The 16,587-nt window shown below is 41.8% G+C and overlaps 1 protein-coding gene across 5 annotated transcripts in view; it reads left to right on the top strand.

Moving 5' to 3' along the window:
• The window catches only part of ST6GAL1 (ST6 beta-galactoside alpha-2,6-sialyltransferase 1), a 106,878-nt gene that overhangs the window by 44,667 nt on the left and 45,624 nt on the right, over positions 1-16,587 (top strand). The window contains exon 1 of one of the 5 annotated variants that reach the window (XM_081910499.1): positions 8,905-9,300. The exons of the other annotated variants lie outside the window; for them this stretch is intronic. The gene's annotated coding sequence lies outside the window, so the exon portion shown is untranslated. Of the gene's footprint in view, positions 1-8,904; positions 9,301-16,587 lie in introns of those variants that run through there. 5 annotated transcript variants of the gene reach the window in all.

Below are 16,587 nucleotides of genomic sequence, written 5' to 3'. Positions count from 1 at the left end.
ACCTTCTGATCGGCAAGTCCTAGACTCTGTGGTTTAACCACATAATAAAGCATCAAACATTAAAAACTTCCTGATACAAGGCTGCCTGCAGATGTTTTCTGACTGTTGTATAGTTTATCTCCTTGACATCTGATGAGAGGGCTTTCCACAGGGAGGGCTCCACTTACGAGCTATAATTCAAATAATTATAGCTGTATTTTAAAACAAAATACAGGGTTTTTTATGAGCAAAAGCTTAATACGTGACTTGGTAATAGAAACATTGCCACAGACATCAATAACCAGATTGTAATTATTTACAGAGAAACAGAACTTCTTCAAATAGAGTAGGTCAATAAGAAATTTCCATCACTTTGTGTTCTTCAGAAGTGCCTTTATTTAAAACAAAGTTATCAGAGCCTATGTTGTCTGATAACAACCTCTTACCTCACTTCATTTCTCTTGAAATTGGGCAAGAGATGGTGGTGCTTGCTTTATATTTACACAATACTAGGAATCATTCTGAGATGGTTGAAAGCAAAAAAGAACACATAATTAGTGGGTCTTGTTTCAGTCATTTCTTCTTGGGATAAGGAAATGCAAACAATGGAATGCTTTGGTGGTTTGTAAAGTTGCCACTGGCTTGACTACCCGGGGCAAGTAAGAACGATCTATGTTAGATTTCTCTCTCTCTCCAAATTCATAAAAATCTGCCACAAATGATTAACAGAGGTTTTCTTAGGCAGGTGTGTGCAGCGGAAATGTGTTCTCATATGTGGGTTTGTTTGTGAGGCTGTTATATTTTTACAGCAAGCCCATAGTGATCTCAGGCGGGGTTCTCAGAGGACACCTGTGTTGGTCTTTGTTTTCTTCCTCCAAGGCCCTCTCTTGGCTTCCAGAATTTCAAGAGTGACACTTGGGAATTTTGTTCTAGTGTGACAACTGGCAGTTGGTAACTGGACATTCATTGTTGGATCAGTTGCAAATCCATAAAAGGGCATCCTCTTTTGTATCACGGCAAAACTTCTTATTTCCCCCCCCCTTCCCGCACTTTCGCTTCTGAATCTTCGACTAAACGGCCTTGTCAAAGGGCTTAATTGAAAAGTCCAAGCACACAGTATCAACCCTGATCTCTCTTATGCAAGATAAACAGGAGAATAGCCTCATTCCTGGTTCCAGTGTAAGTGGAAAAGGAGCTTAAATTAGATTTAAAATGAACTATGTACTGAATACAAGTTTTCAATCTGCTGTGGCAAGCAACTATAAATTACTCACCAGTAAGTCCAATGATGGAGCTTTTCAGCCCTCTCCTGCCCCCACCCCCTCTGCACAAATAGACCTATTTCTGAACAGCAAGGAATTGTCTGGAGCCAGAGACGTTGGGTCTCTTACAATCAAAACCAACCTATAAGATTTGGGCTTGTTTCTCTTCCATTTGTAAAAGCAGGATAATTTGTTAACGAGAACAAAATGAAAGCCTGATGAAACATGACAGAAATGCTTCTTTTCACTGAAGTGTAAAAGGAAAGTGAGAAGAAATTAAGTACTGAAATAGTAAGTTCCCTTGACAGACAGAGCAGCTCTAAACTGCTTGTCTCGTCACACCCTTTCGCAGATCATAACATGGAACCAACATGAGTATGATTACTGGGACTGGAAGCCTGACATTCTCTAAATAGGTGGCATTACATTTTGTCTTCAAATCAATAGCAACAACAACAAAAGTGATGGTAGCAACAATACAATTTTACTGGAGCCAGAGTTCCAGAAAGCCATGATAAAATTTCACATTTTATTATACTGCATTATCTGGGTCCCTTTCAAGCTACTGTTAAAAGCAATCAACAATCAGTTCTTCATTCCTCTGTGACAGACGCTTGATAAAAGGGAAATTTCAACACATATCCTTTCATGAACTTCCTTGTAGTGGGGTTTGAGGCAGGCCTACAACCCACAAACTGTTGCCTCTTTCATGTAATATGGACTGGATGTACGATATTGTTGAATCCATTGTGTATCCAAAATATGACTAACTTCATTTAGTTTTGGAGAAAGGTGATCTGACTTTCGTAAACCCATTCACTTGAAAGCTGGTACTTGTTTGTATTCTCATTTGTGTATCTTTTGTACATCACAGCTGATGCTGCTGAAATGAGTGGCTGCAATCCAGCACCACAGAATCGTGGCTCAAGGCTGCGGTTGTCATATGCAAGTTGTTTTGGAGAGTGTTAGATCAACTAAGCTCTTTTTATACCAATTGGGTTGTAGAAGATGACATGGCTGCATTAGGTATAGCTGTGGTGAGGATTGTCTGTCTGTGTCCAGTTGTACCCTTGGCATATGCCCTTGCTCATTCTGTCTGGTGACTCAGCTGGTGAGAGACACTTGTTGTGCTTCCCAGCGTGCTAGAAATTTTCATCTGAAAATAAGACATCACACGGCACAGAGTCAAATGTGCATGGTTCATGTGATGAAAATTCAGACAGCCCCGCATCTATCATGGGTTATAACCAGCCGAACTAGATTAAGGCTAGACCCATTGAAATTAATGTACCAAACTAGTTGTGCCCATCATTTTCAATAGGTTTACTCTGAGTAGAACTAACACTGGACACCAGTTGATTTTAGTGGTTTTGGATTGTACCCAGAGTCCAAAAGTGTCTCTCAATTATAAACGGCAACGTCAGAATTAAGAAAAAAGCTTTTGAAAACCAAGAATGCAGTGCTCACATGATTTTATAAGTAAATGAGACAACATGCTGCCTGGTACTTCTTGTCACATCATCTGAAGTGCTACTTCACACCCATAGATACATGATCTGCCATGATCATGTTAACTGTGCAAGTAGCATGCAAGTTATAACAGACTGAGCAATTGGGGTGTCTTTTCCATTCATGGGACATTTCCAAGGCTCTTGCTTATTCTGAAGATGTTGAAATGTTGATTCTTGCTCAGTAGAATCACAGAGCTAGCGGGTGTCCTGGCAACCTCTGGGATCAACTCTGTCTCCTCAGGCACCAGTATTTTATGCCTAAACCATGCCAGTGGGTGCCTGTTGATTCTTGTCTTGGAAGCCTCCATGGAAAGGGAATCCATAACCTAAGGAGCTTGTTTCATTCCTTAGGTGTTTTCCATTTCCAGCACTGGCGGCAAGCCAGATGGCCCTGGTAGCTTCATAAGCAGGGCCTGATGGAGCCCCAGTTATTTGTTCTGAGCATCTGATAATCAGAGCAGAATTGTCTCTGAGCACAAAAGCTTCATTTACAGTTGTTTTGGCTAAGAACCCTTAACCGACGTGACTTCCATGAGCGTGTCTAGTCATCTAAAAGCCGGCTAAGCCAAGGGCCATCGGTCTATCTTGTAGTAATGAATCCCTTTAATTACTTGTGTGTTTTGTAAATAATACTGCTCATCAGATTTGCTGGATGATCCCAAGCTCAGGTCATGGCATCTATAGGCAGGACTGCAAGAAGAGTCCATCTGAAACCCTAGAGAGCCTCTGCAAGTCAGTGTAGACAACACTAAACTAGATGGACCAGTGGTTTGACTCTGTATAAGGCAGCTTCCTCCCTAACCTCTTAAGATTTGCTTTATAGCAGGGGTCAGCAAACTTTTCCCGCAGGGGTTGGTCCACTGTCCCTCAGACCTTGTCAGGGGGCCGGACTATATATTTTTTTTGTGGATGGGGGGAGAACAAATTATTATGCCCCACAAATAACCCAGAGATGCATTTTAAATAAAAGGACACATTCTACTCATGTAAAAACACGCTGATTCCTGGACCGTCTGCAGGCCAGATTTAGAAGGCAATTGGGCTGAATCCAGCCCCCGGGCCTTAGTTTGCCTACCCATACTTTGTAGGGAAACTTCCCCAAACCTATTGGTCTTTGTTATCCTGTACCTTTTCTAGTTCCACAATATCCTTTTTTGAGCCTGGGTGACCAACCGCATCCAAAGTAACTGTACTCTAAGCCTTAGCTCAACTTTTCCCAACCTGCTGCTTTTCATGTACAAGTCCCATCATCCTCGACTATTGACCATGCTGGCTGGGACTGGTGAGAGTCGTCATTCAAAACTTCTGGAGGGTAACAAGTAGGCGAAGTCTCCATTAGTGCACCATAGATTTACGAAGGAACATTCAGATATGAAATGGTGGTAGCTAATGTACAGTGTGATGAAAAGCAATAAAACAATCTCTGGATCTTTCTATTTAAAAGTTGGTGAACAGAGATGAAAGGCATGCAATAGAGAAACCAATAATTTCTAAAGAGAGAGAGAGAGATCGTTTATCTAGTGAACAAGTTGTTCCCATTAAATCTTTCTATGTTATAATTGCATCAGTTTGTAAACAATGATAAAAGGACTGCACCAAGTTAGTAAATGATGCTTCTTTTCTTAGTGGAACTTTTCATTTTGCCTCCACTTTAGACCATGGGTCATAAAGACGTATGCCTCTTAGACTATTCTCATTAAGAGTTAATTTCGCACTCTTGGGTAGGAATCCTGGGAAGTAGTATTGATTACTGAGAGTTCTTTGTTGTGATTTCCTGGTTTCAGCTAACATAGATGCTACTGTACATAGCTATTTTAATCACAGTTCTCTTTTGGGAGACGTCTGGTGTCTTAATTCTCAGCATATTGCCTCTAGTATGCTTTTGTCAATACAACTACCGTATTTTTCGCCCTATAGGACTCACTTTTTCCCTTCCAAAAATGAAGGGGAAATGTGTGTGCGTCCTATGGGGCGAATGCAGGCTTCAAGCTATCCGCTAGCCGTGGGAGACACAGCTCTCCCATGGCTAGCGGAGAGATTGCCTGCACCCAGAAGCTTGGGGCGCGCTGAGCTCAGCACGCTCCAAGCTTCAGGCTTCACGCAGCAGCCTGTTCTGGGGGCTGGGGTCGGGGGAAGCTCGGGCTTCCCCTGCCCCAGCCCTGCACCTGGGGGGGAAATACTTTTTTTTTCTTTATCCCCCCCCCAAAAAAACCTAGGTGCGTCCTATGGGGCGAAAAATACGGTAATTTTCAAATGTGGATTTTATTGCATGGTATGCTAGTATGCCCTGTTGTTTTGTCTGTTTCTTTACTGTGTGGGGACATGTTTCTTGCTATATGTTTTCCTTTTTAAAATATCATTGATGTCTGATTTGTATTGTGCAATCTGTCATTGTTGGTTTGTTTGGTTGTATTTGGTTGTATTGTAAAATCTCAATAAAGCAGCAAGGGACTTTAACCCCCCCCCCCAAATCATGATAGTTAATTTGGTAAGCGTTTAAGGTTCTTGGACCCAGGATACCATAAGGATCTCTTGTGCCCATATATTCCAGATAATATGGAAGAGGTGCTGTTGTTTTTTGACTCCATGGGGTCCCATTTTAAACATTTAGAACTGCATATTCTTCCATACTCTTAATTTCTTTTATATCAATCCATATTGTCTATGATAATTGTAATACCACAAATGAAATCAAAATCCTGCTAATGTTTCCAGCTGCTTACAGGGGTCTCCTAAATAACTTATAAATTTCTTTTATGAAGTTTTTGGCCTCTTGGTTTCTGAGTTTTCAAGTAAGTTTTGCCATCTTGGCATAGTTCATCAGCTTGGTTTGCCATTCCTCTCTGGTAGAGACTTTGTCATCTTTCCAACTTTGGGCTGGTAACATCCGGGCGGCTGTTGTTCCATACATGAAAAGTCTTTTCTGCTCCTTTGGAATATTGGTACCTGTAATTCCTAATAAAAAAGCTTCTGGTTTCTTAACAAAGGTTATTTTAAACATTTTTCCCCCATTTCATTATATATCATCTCCCAGAAAGCTTTTATTACCTTACAAGTCCACCACATATGATAAAAGGTACCTTCTTTTTCTTTACTTTTCCAGCAGATATTTGTACTTGTCCTATACATTTTTGTCAACTTAGTAGGAGTCAAATACCACCGGTACATCATTTTCATATAGTTTTCTTTCAGTGTATAACATCCTGTAAATTTCACGTTTGTTTTCCATAACCTTTCCCAATCTGCCATCTGGATATTATGTCTCAAATATTTTGCCCAGTGTATCATTACCAACTTGACCTGCTCATCTTTTGTGTGCCATTCTAAGAGCAAATTGTACATTTTCAACAATAATTTAGCATTATTTTCTAACAAATCTTTTTGAAATCTTGATATCTCACGACTAAAACCTTTGTTCTTATCTGTCTTAAAAATATCATTTAGTTGGTGAAACTGTAAACTATTAGTTGTCCCATGTGTTAAAGAGGCCCACTGACCTCAACTAAAAGTCATGCATTTAGTGTCTCCAGCCCTATGCTGTGGAACAGTACTGCACAAGACATTAGGCAGGCACTCTCGCTTTTGACTTTCAGCCATCTCTTGAAGACCTTTTTTTTGCTGACAAGACTTTGCTGATCTTTTTAAATTTTATTTCTGATTAGCCAGTTACTTGTATTTTTATTTCTTAAATTGGTGTTTTATGTCTTAACATTGTACATGATGATGTCATAATATAACATGATATGGTGGTATAGATTGATTGATTGATTGATTGGGTGGGTGGGTGTTCAGTATCTATTACTGGTCTTCAACTGGTGGGATGGGACCCACTAGTGGTAGGGAACCACTAGTGGATCATGGCCTGATCTAAGGTGGATCTCAGCGAACACTATATGGCTTGTGAAACATGGACCACTTATAAACGCTATCTCCAACTCCTCAAAAGATTCCATCAATGGTGTCTCCGAAATTTTTTACACATCACTTGGGAAGACAGGCGAATTAATACCAGTGTACTGGAAGAAGCAAAGATCACCAGTGTTGAAGCAATGATTCTTCAACATCAACTTCGTTGGATGATCATGTTGTGCGGATGCCTGATGATCATCTTCCAAAGCAATTACTCTATTTCGAACTTAGAAATGGAAAGTGTAATGCTGGTGGTCAACAAAAGAGGTTTAAAGACTGTCTCAAGGTAAAAACACCAACAATTGGGAAACACTTGCCTGCGAGCGCTCCAATTGGAGAACAGTCTTTACCAAAGGTGTAATAATAATAATAATAATAATAATAATAATAATAATAATAATAAATTTATATCCCACCCATCTGGCTGGGCCTCCCCAGCCACTCTGGGCGGCTTCCATAAAAACCAAAAATACAGTAAAATACCACACGTTAAAGACTTCCCTGAACAGGGCTGTTCAGGGAAGTCATGGGCTCTGAAGACACTTGAGCTCATGACGCAAAGGAGAAATGTTCTAAGAGGAAGGCATGCTTGGCAAATCCACACCATGATCAACTTCCACCCGGAAACCAATGTCCCCACTGTGGAAGGACATGTGGATCCAGAATTGGCCTCCACAGTCTCACTGTTAAAACTGTGTTATGGAAGGCAATCTTACTCGGCTATGAGTGATCGCCAAAGAAGAAGAAGAAGATGATATGGCAAGATACTGACACATGGGTCCCCAAATGCATGTCTGGGTTAAAAGTGGGTCTTTGGGTTGGAAAAGGCTGAAGATACCTGGTCTACATTACTTTAAGCATGGGACAGATTCCATGTGTAGTGGTATTCAGAAAGATCTTGTCTGTATTTGGAGTTCAGGCCCAGTGGGCAGTGCAAGTTTCCACAGTTCAAAGAAGGAAAACCACAAAGGTCCCCTGCTGAAGCCTCCATAGTTTTTGGTTGTGATTTGAGGGTGGTGTTGCAATGAGCACCACTTATCTCAATATCTGTGGTTTGCCCATTTGTACTGCACTTGCTTGTGCATGGAAGAAAAAAGAACAAGGAAGCAAATTTTAAGTTAGTTTCTGCCAGTTGGTTCTGCAGGCTTCCTAGCAGGGTTCAAGAGGCTCAGTTTCAAATTCCTTTTGTTTTGATGTTAACAGATCCTTAGGTAATGCCCGGGCATGGCAGGCCATGAACAAAAGAAAAGGGGTGGGGGGCAGTGTTCAAAACTCCCATTGTTCTAGGTGTGTTTTGTGACAGGGAATTTCATTAGCGCAAGCAGTTTCTGAGCTCTGGGCGCAGTACTGAGCCTAAGATTTCAGATTAAAACTGCAGAGTGGAAGGAAAGGAAGACCTTTTTCTGCCTCCTCACTTCCAACTACTCTCTGAAGACTGAAGAAGAGACCCTCTTAAGAATATTAGGGGGGTGGGCAGGGGAAGGACCAGACCATGTGAAAAATGAACATAATATGTTAGCTGCAGTTCATTCATATTCAGCTTTGTACTCTTGTCTAGTGCACCTAGACATTCTGTTGGTGCACCCATAACCTAGGTTTAAGGTCCATTTAGCTCCTAGCTTCCACATCTCAGTTTCTAACAGTGGGGGTGGGGGGTGGGGAGCTGCCAGAAAGAAACTACAGCTGCTTTTGGCTTACGGCTCTTTTGGATTGGATGTGGCTGCACTAGTAATAGCTTAATGGTTTTCTGTTTAACTATAATTAACCTGACAGCAGGGTTTGAATATTGCATTCAGGAGAATTGTGATGGCTTGGCGTTTATAGTACGGGAACAAACAATTAGTTCCCCATAAGTAAAATGTTAAGTCAAAATGTTTATTTATAAAGGTAAATAGGGTGGGCTGCTCTGTCTCCCTAAAAAGAGGGTGGGAGTGGAGGGAAAAAAAGAGAATAGAAAACTCAACACATGTCACCATTTAAGAGTGTCCACAATGTAGGTTAAAGTAGTATTTACTCACCACGTCATAGATTGTTCTTTGAAACTATCTGTTGCCATGTAGGAAGCACGGCAATGTATGTGCAATTCCATGCCTCTCTGATCTTAAGAGAAGTCTTCAGCCGGATTCTGACTTCCCTCACCCCACCCGAATCATTTTGGCAAAACAAAATCCTTTGCAGGCAGGATTGAAGCCACACCTACAGAGGAAGATCCTTTTTCACTGCTGGCTTTGATTCAGGCTGGTGATGTGAAGGGATATTTGCAGGGAAGCCCCACTTACAGCTGCGTTAGGAAATGCCCAGTGGGAAATTCTGTAGCACAGCTGATGGCTGTAGGCTTCTTGTTGCTGCTGATTGGTGCTGACAGAATCACCGGGAGCACTTTGAGTGGGTTTCCACTGGCCCCGTTTGGCACCAGGTGTGGCAGGTGGGTATGATTTGGGGAAATTAAGCCGGTGGACTGAACGTTCCCCACCCCTTCCAGAAGTTTTCGACAGGAGGGTTGGGAGCGCACAGTGCAGTTCCTTGCTTCAGTGTGTATGAGGGCAACAAAGTCCTGAGGTGCTCCACTCATCGGTCCTGGATCTTCCAGTGTGATTGACGTTTCCCAGCAAGGACACAGACTGGAGTGGCTAAGTCAGGTGGGTAACAGAAGGAACCCTGAGGACATTTCAAGAAGTACTAGAGAAGAAGCAACTTGGTAGCAATCTAATGGCTCTTTCAGCAACATCACTAGGAAAAGCATACAGTGGTACCTCGGTTTTCAAGCCTCGCTGTTGATGAACATTTTGGTTTACGAATGCTATAAACCCAGAAGTAAATGCTTTGGTTTTCGAACATGCCTCGGAAGTCGAACATGCCACGTGGCTTCCACTGAGTGCAAGATCCTGAGACTTAGCTGTCGGCTATTGAGTTTTCGGTTTCCGGACGTTTCATAACTCAGTCTTCTGGAACGGATTACGCTTGAAAACCGAGTTACCACTGTATATGGAAATGCATGCTTGAATACTTTTATTTACCTTTTGGAAGTTATAAAAGAGAGTGTTGGGTTGGCTAGATTTCTTCTGCTAGAGTCTTAAAAACCCTGACTCCTGGCCCACTATTGTGGTGGATTAATTTCTCTCCAAACCAAGCTGCAAAGGTGTCTGTCTCTTCTTGATCCTTCTATATCACAAATGTCTTTTTATTTGAGGACTGTGGGGTGGGGTGGGGGGTTGAGTTAGAGAGCTCCATGCAGGAGATCCCCTTCATGTGATACTAATCCTTTTCTGTCTGGATTTCCCAGTCCGGCATGTGTTGTGCCTCTACCCCCTTCATCACCAGGGAGTTAACAGCTTTAGGGCTCCAGCGCTATAGCAACATTCCAGTCAGTGAGCCGTCTGCCTGAATGACCTCAGCATGTGGAAGAATGGTTGTATTCTCAGTTATTATGTTGGGACTGCTCTGGAGGGATGTGTAGCGAGGAAGAGGGAATGGAGAAGAAGCTAGAAATAGATGCCCAATGCCAGAATCCTCTCTCAAGTATAAACAGCTACCCTGTTTTTACAGCCGCTTCGTAAGACACACACTCCAGCAAGGCTTGCCCTTTGGACTTGAGCGACTATGACTTAAGATTTAGGTGCTGTTCTTTTAGAAAGGCTTTAGTTTAGTATCTCAAGCTTTTCTAGACGATTGCTTTATTGTGTACTGTTGTTTCTTGATTGTGACAGCAGATTGAAATTTCTTGCCCAGCCCTCCAGGCCAAGCAAGTCTGTTGTGGGAAAATTAGGCCTCGGTGACACTGGAAGATGCAGTGTTATTATTTTTAATCAGTGGAAACATATTATTTCCCTCTTGCCCACTTCTAGTCCTGTTTGGAGTGCTGCGCAGGATGTGGCATTGCAAATATTATGGGCATCTGTTGGTTCGTGTCAGTGACATCTCTGGCGATCTGTGACACACTAGGCATTTATCACACCATTGAGAGAAAATAGAAAATGGAAAAGGCCAATTGCACAGGCTCTGGAGAATCAGTGACTCACAAAAGCATAAAAATATCATTCTGGCGAAGTCTAGGCAGTTGTGTTCTCAACTTAGCTTGGGAATCTAATCTGTACCAAAAATACTTCGCAGTGCAAGATGTATTATTACTGCACACCGATTGGTATTTCCTTGTGGCCTCCACCCTAATTTCTTACAGAAATTCTATAAGGTTGTATATCCAGTCTTTATCAAACATTATGCATCAAGCTTCTTCATTAAATGACGGTGGTCAAAGAAGGCATTCATCTAAATTCTCCTTGAGATGCTTAGCTTTCTGGCATTTGGAAATTCCTGTACTTTTTCAATCCACTGCCATGGAAGTGAGGCATAATGGAGTCAATCTGTTCTGCTCTTCTATGTCAATCCAGCCTTCTCTGAGCGAGGGAGTGTGGGCAGGAGAAAGAGGAGCCCTCTCCTTCTGTATCCTATTCTGGTTTACTCCATATCTGAGGTGTGTGGGAAGACACACTGAAGGAAACATACCATCATGATACTGGGTTAGGAAACATAACAGATTGATTGGGCGGTGGGTGGGTGAGCTATGGGATCCTGAGGTTTAAATGCGTTCCAAGAGAGAAAGAAAGTCACACAAAGGTATTGCTAAATAGATGCATTATGTTCCTGTTTTCTACTAAACAACAGATGAGCAAACTCATTTGAGGGTAGGGTAGGACAGCTCCAAACACTATGCACTGTGAATAATAATATGAGAAACCCAAGTGCCATTATGTTTCATTACTTTTTATATAAAAAAGAAGGAAGTAATTATATAAGTAGACTATAAGTATACCTATATAATGAGTTAATTTACCAGTTCCGCACAACTTCAGATAGTCTGTCTGGAACAGTGACTTAACTGGACCAAGGTGGAGAGTGCTGTTTTGACTTCTCACAACCAGTGCAAATAAGATTGTAGTGAAAACTCTGTGAGCACCTTTTCTTTTCCTCGAGTTTGCTAATATCAGAATTTGAAACATCCCTGACATAGGGTTCAGTCCTTGGTTCCCTGCTGTCTTCTGTTTTATCAGGTCTGGTGGATGTTGTCTCTGTCTCCTTGCCCTTGCTCCACAGAGTGGTGTACACCAGCTTTCTGCAAACTGGTGTCTTCCATAAGCCTCACTGACCAGGGTTTAGGAATGATAGAAGTTGCAGTCCAAAACCTCTGGAGATCACTGGGTTGGAGAAATTCATACTATGAAGGCCTATCTAAACAGTACAGTTTTCAGAAGACAGAAGGCAGAGATGGTTCCTGCCAAACCTCAACTGGTAAGGAGTTCTACAAGGCAGGGCCTACCACACTAAAAACTCAGTCTCTAGTGAAGGCCAAGCAAACCTCAAGGGCATGAGGAACCGCCAAAAGTGACCCATCAGGTTCTCTGTGATTGAGGAGGACTATAAGGGATCAGATGGTCCTTAAGTGACTTTCGGCCCATGTTGTTTAGGGCTTTGTGAATTAACACAATAACTTTGAACTTGGTCTGGCAGCAAATTGGCAATCAGTACATGACAGGAAGACCTGAAGGACCACAAGTCTCCCAAATCTGCTGTAGAGGGAGTACAACTTTTCCCCCAGAATACAACTTGCCCACAGCATATCCTTCTTAAATTGATTGCCCTTCAGTTGATTGGCCCAGATCCTGTCCATTACTGATCTCAGACAACCGTTCAGCACTTTTACTGCCTCACCCGAATCTCATGAAAAGGAGAAACAGAGCGGGGTGTTGATGATAAAATACAAAAGGCACCTCGCCCGACTCAAACCCTCTGGATGACATGACTCAGCAGCTTAATGTCGATGACAAACAGCACTGCAGTCAGAAGGAAAATGTGAGGGGACGCCGTAACAGAAATGTCTTGATGTTGTGCTGTAATCTCCCAGCACCATATTTTGAAAGTTTTTTTTCCAGGTAGGCACCCTCAGTCCTGCAGCTCATTCTCTCCAGAAAGAGGGAAGGACTCCAACCAATATCTCTTCAAATTACAAGAAAGGAGACTAAACAGCAGGAAGAACTTTCTGACAGTAAGAGCTGCTTAACAGTTGAATGGTCTCCCTCTGGAGGTTGGGTGGCCATTTGTCATGGATGCTTCAGCTGAGATTCCTGCCTTGCAGGGGGTTGGAATAGATGACCTTGGGATCCCTTTCCAACCCAGTTTTATGATTCTTTGTGAGTGAATGTAGAAACTAGTCTATTGTACAAAGGTAAAATGTACGCTTGTTGCTCTGCCCATGTTTGCCTCTGGTCCTGCCTACCACTGGGATGTAGAGCCTTGGAAGATCACCCAGGTGATCCTCAGCCTGAAAAACCCTGCTCTAGGCCTATCCAGGTGTTATTTAAATGGGTACCTCATCACACCAGGGTTGGGTGAGGGTGCCAGCCCCATCCTTCCTTCTGTTGTCTTCCATAAGTCTACAGGTCCATATCGGATCCCCATATACTTTGGAAGTTAGAGAAGTTTTTAATGTCTGGTGTTTTATCGCTTATTTATTTATTTATTTATTTATTTTCAATGCAAAATTGCAACAAAAATTAACAAACATTGAATCCAAAATAAAACGGTACAAACAAGAAAAAACAAAACAAAAACAAAACACAAGAGAAAAAAGAACACAAAGAACAAAACAAAACAAAAACACATATCTACAAATAAAACGATATCATCATTCTAATCTAGTCATTACATACATATACACATATTGACTTCCTTCCTTTGTTCTAAGACCTCGGAATTTTTATTTTTTCTAAGTTGTTATGTCTGATATAGATTACCTCTATCTTTATACTTTTTACACCATTTTTCTCCTTCTTTAACCCTGCAAAGCATCATTCATTAAATACCGATATGCTTTTATCGCTTTATTATTGTTATTATCATTCATTCTGTTGGGAGAGTGGCTGGGGAAACCCAGCCAGATGGGCGGGGTATAAATAATAAATTAGTATTATTATTATTAACTCTAAAGCAAAAACGGGCAACAAGAAGACAGCAGATTTAACCCACTTGTCCCTGCAAGAGCAGCCCTGCAATCTTCTAACACTGCACAACTTCAGTTTTCGTTGACATCAGGTAACCAATCTATCATCAGATTAGCAAATGAAATTTAGAGGCACTGTAGTTGAAATAAGATTTCAATGGCTTGAATGAACAGATTGTCCCTGGTAATCACACTTTCAGAATGGTTGGTGTTCCTGCATTGCAAGGGCTTGGACTAGATGCCCCTTGGCATCCCAACTCTATGATTCTGTGGTAGTATCAAAAGACACAGAGAACTCCAGGAGAATAAGCAGGGTTGCTTATCCCTTGTCTCTTCTCAGCATCGTTCATTGGGCTCATCTAAATACCGTATTTTTTGCTCTATAAGACTCACTTTTTCCCTCCTAAAAAGTAAGGGGAAATGTGTACGCGTCTTATGGAGCGAATGCAGGCTGCGCAGCTATCCCAGAAGCCAGAACAGCAAAAGAGATTGCTGCTTTCGCTGCGCAGCTATCCCTCTTGCTGTTCTGGCTTCTGAGATTCAGAATATATATTTTTTGTTTTCCTCCTCCAAAGACTAGGTGCGTCTTATGGTCTGCTGCGTCTTATAGAGCGAAAAATACGGTAGTTTCTGTGCCAAAACCAGGCCTGAAACCAGATTGAGATAGGTCTGGTAGGCTCTTTCTAGTCCTAAAAAAAGAAGTATGCAAAATGAGAGGTGACTCACAAAGTTGAAAAAAATTCAAGGTCCATCTGGTCTTATTCTTTCCCCTTTCACAAGGCAATGTCATCTTCACTCAGCCACACATTTACACCTGCCAGCATGTCAGCCCACAGAATATCACAGTAACTAACACTGTTACTGTTGTGGAAGTTAGCTTATTTTATATTTATGCTATAGCGGGGGAAGTATGAGGAGGCAGCTCAGAGAACAAAGAAGGCTTAGATATAGTCCTCCTTAAACACTGGAGGTAATATTTTGCTTTCATTCTGCTATTGGTTGATGTGGGTAGTGGATATAAAATTTCCATCTGACTCTGCTCTTCTTGAAATTGTTGATGCTGCAGATGGTGATCTCTCAGTAACTGTCACTTGGGTTTGTAAAGTGTCTTTCACCGCAAGGAGCATTGAACCGGAGAAAAATAAAACTTGTTCCTCTTTTCGCATTTCTTAAAATGAACCACAAGAACTTCAGCTCACTTACAATAAATAAACAACACTGAGGCCTTGGGAAACTTCTTTTGTAGGTAAATTGGAATATCACACAGAAAGCAGCGCAGGACTTCTCTGCTGAAACAGAGTCGGTGAGAGATTTCCAGCCGAATTGAAATAACTAAATATTTATTATTCCTGAAGCAAAGAGAAGATCTGCATCCTGTCACAGTGCTCAACTTTTTGATGGCCACTCAATATGCAGCAAGGGAGGAAAAAAAGTTGTTTCCCTAACTCAGTTGAAAGTCAAAAGTGCCAGTAGCTTGAAAACAGAACCCTCGTCGCTGGGAGAGAGGTTTATCTTAAATTCCTCACTTTCATCCTGCATTTGTGTATATAAGAGTATGCCTGTTGCAAGTTCAAGAAAATGCAGGTAGTAAACGAAGTGGAGCTCCAGCATTTGGTTGAGCACAAGTGCTCAGATTCCTTACTTGTGCCATTCCTTTCCAGGCATGGCCAAACTTGGCCCTCCAGCTGTTTTGGGACTACAATTCCCATCACCCCTGACCACTGGTCCTGTTAGCTAGGGATGATGGGAGTTGTAGTCCCAAAACTGCTGGAGGGCCGAGTTTGGCCATGCCTGCTTTAAACCAAGTTGCAATGAAAGCTGTTGAAGCATTTCTGTGGCTAATAAGGAAGGAGCAAAGATAGGCAGTTTCACTGCCTGCCTCTCTGTCACCCTAAAAATGGGTACAGGATGTCCGAAGGAAAAGGAAGGAGCAAAGGCTTGATAAAATGCCACATTTTTAAAGGAACCCAGGGAAGCAAAAAGCCCACCATGTCAGCCCGTCGTTTTGTCACTCTATACAACAGCAAGTGGATAGTTCCAAAATGGAATTGCCACCTCTTGGACCAGTCGGGAAATATTCAGAATCTAAGGTATGAAAAGTGGGGGAAATAGAAATTCTTAATTCAGAGATGTTTATGCACTTCATTGAAGTTCTGCTTTTAAAGACAAGACAAGACAAGAAAAGAAATACTTCTTTTAAGAAATGTACAGCCAAAGAGGACTACTGTTAGCTTTCAGTTTCATGTCAGTGTTTTTTCTGTGAAAGGGATTGCAAAGCTGACTGTTAATTGTGCTGTTACCTTGCCATTGGAGAGTCTTATTCACTTCAGTGAATCTGTTCAGTTCCGTGAAGGAAGGCCGGACCCGAAGAACATTCAGCAGTTCTACTGACCAGCATAACTGATTTTTGTTTCATTGCTATCTGATTATGCAGGTGGTAATGGAACACAGTTTAAAAGGTCTGTCAGATTCTCTAAAAGAGCCAAGGGCAACAAAACAAATCTAGTTTCCTGCATGGAAAAAATACAAGAGTGTTTATTCTGACTTTACTTTGCTTCACAGTGAAAGTCAGCATGATGAAATCATGGGTGAAAGCCAACAAACATTAGTCATCCTCTGAGTGGACCCACTGAAATCCACAAAAACTATTGGGTCTGCTCTGAACATGACATAGTTGGATACCTTTCACAGCTGAAAAAAATAGAGCAACAGAAGAGCCTTGCTGGATCAGACCAAAGTCTTTAGTCCTGCATACATTTCCCACAGGGGCCAAGTAGAAGTAGATGTCACAAACAGAACAAGAGCTCTCTCCTGCTATTGTTTCCTGGGAAATGGTATTTGTAGGTATCTGAAGAAGTGTGCATGCACACGAAAGCTCATACCAAGAACTAACTTAGTTGGTCTTTAAGGTGCTACTGGAAGGATTTTTTTT

This window comes from Podarcis melisellensis (assembly GCF_964234715.1).
Source record: "Podarcis melisellensis genome assembly, chromosome: 5".
NCBI classification, from domain to species: Eukaryota; Metazoa; Chordata; class Lepidosauria; order Squamata; family Lacertidae; genus Podarcis; species Podarcis melisellensis.
Note: the sequence above shows the minus strand (reverse complement) of the source record. Positions and strands in the feature narration are given on the sequence as shown.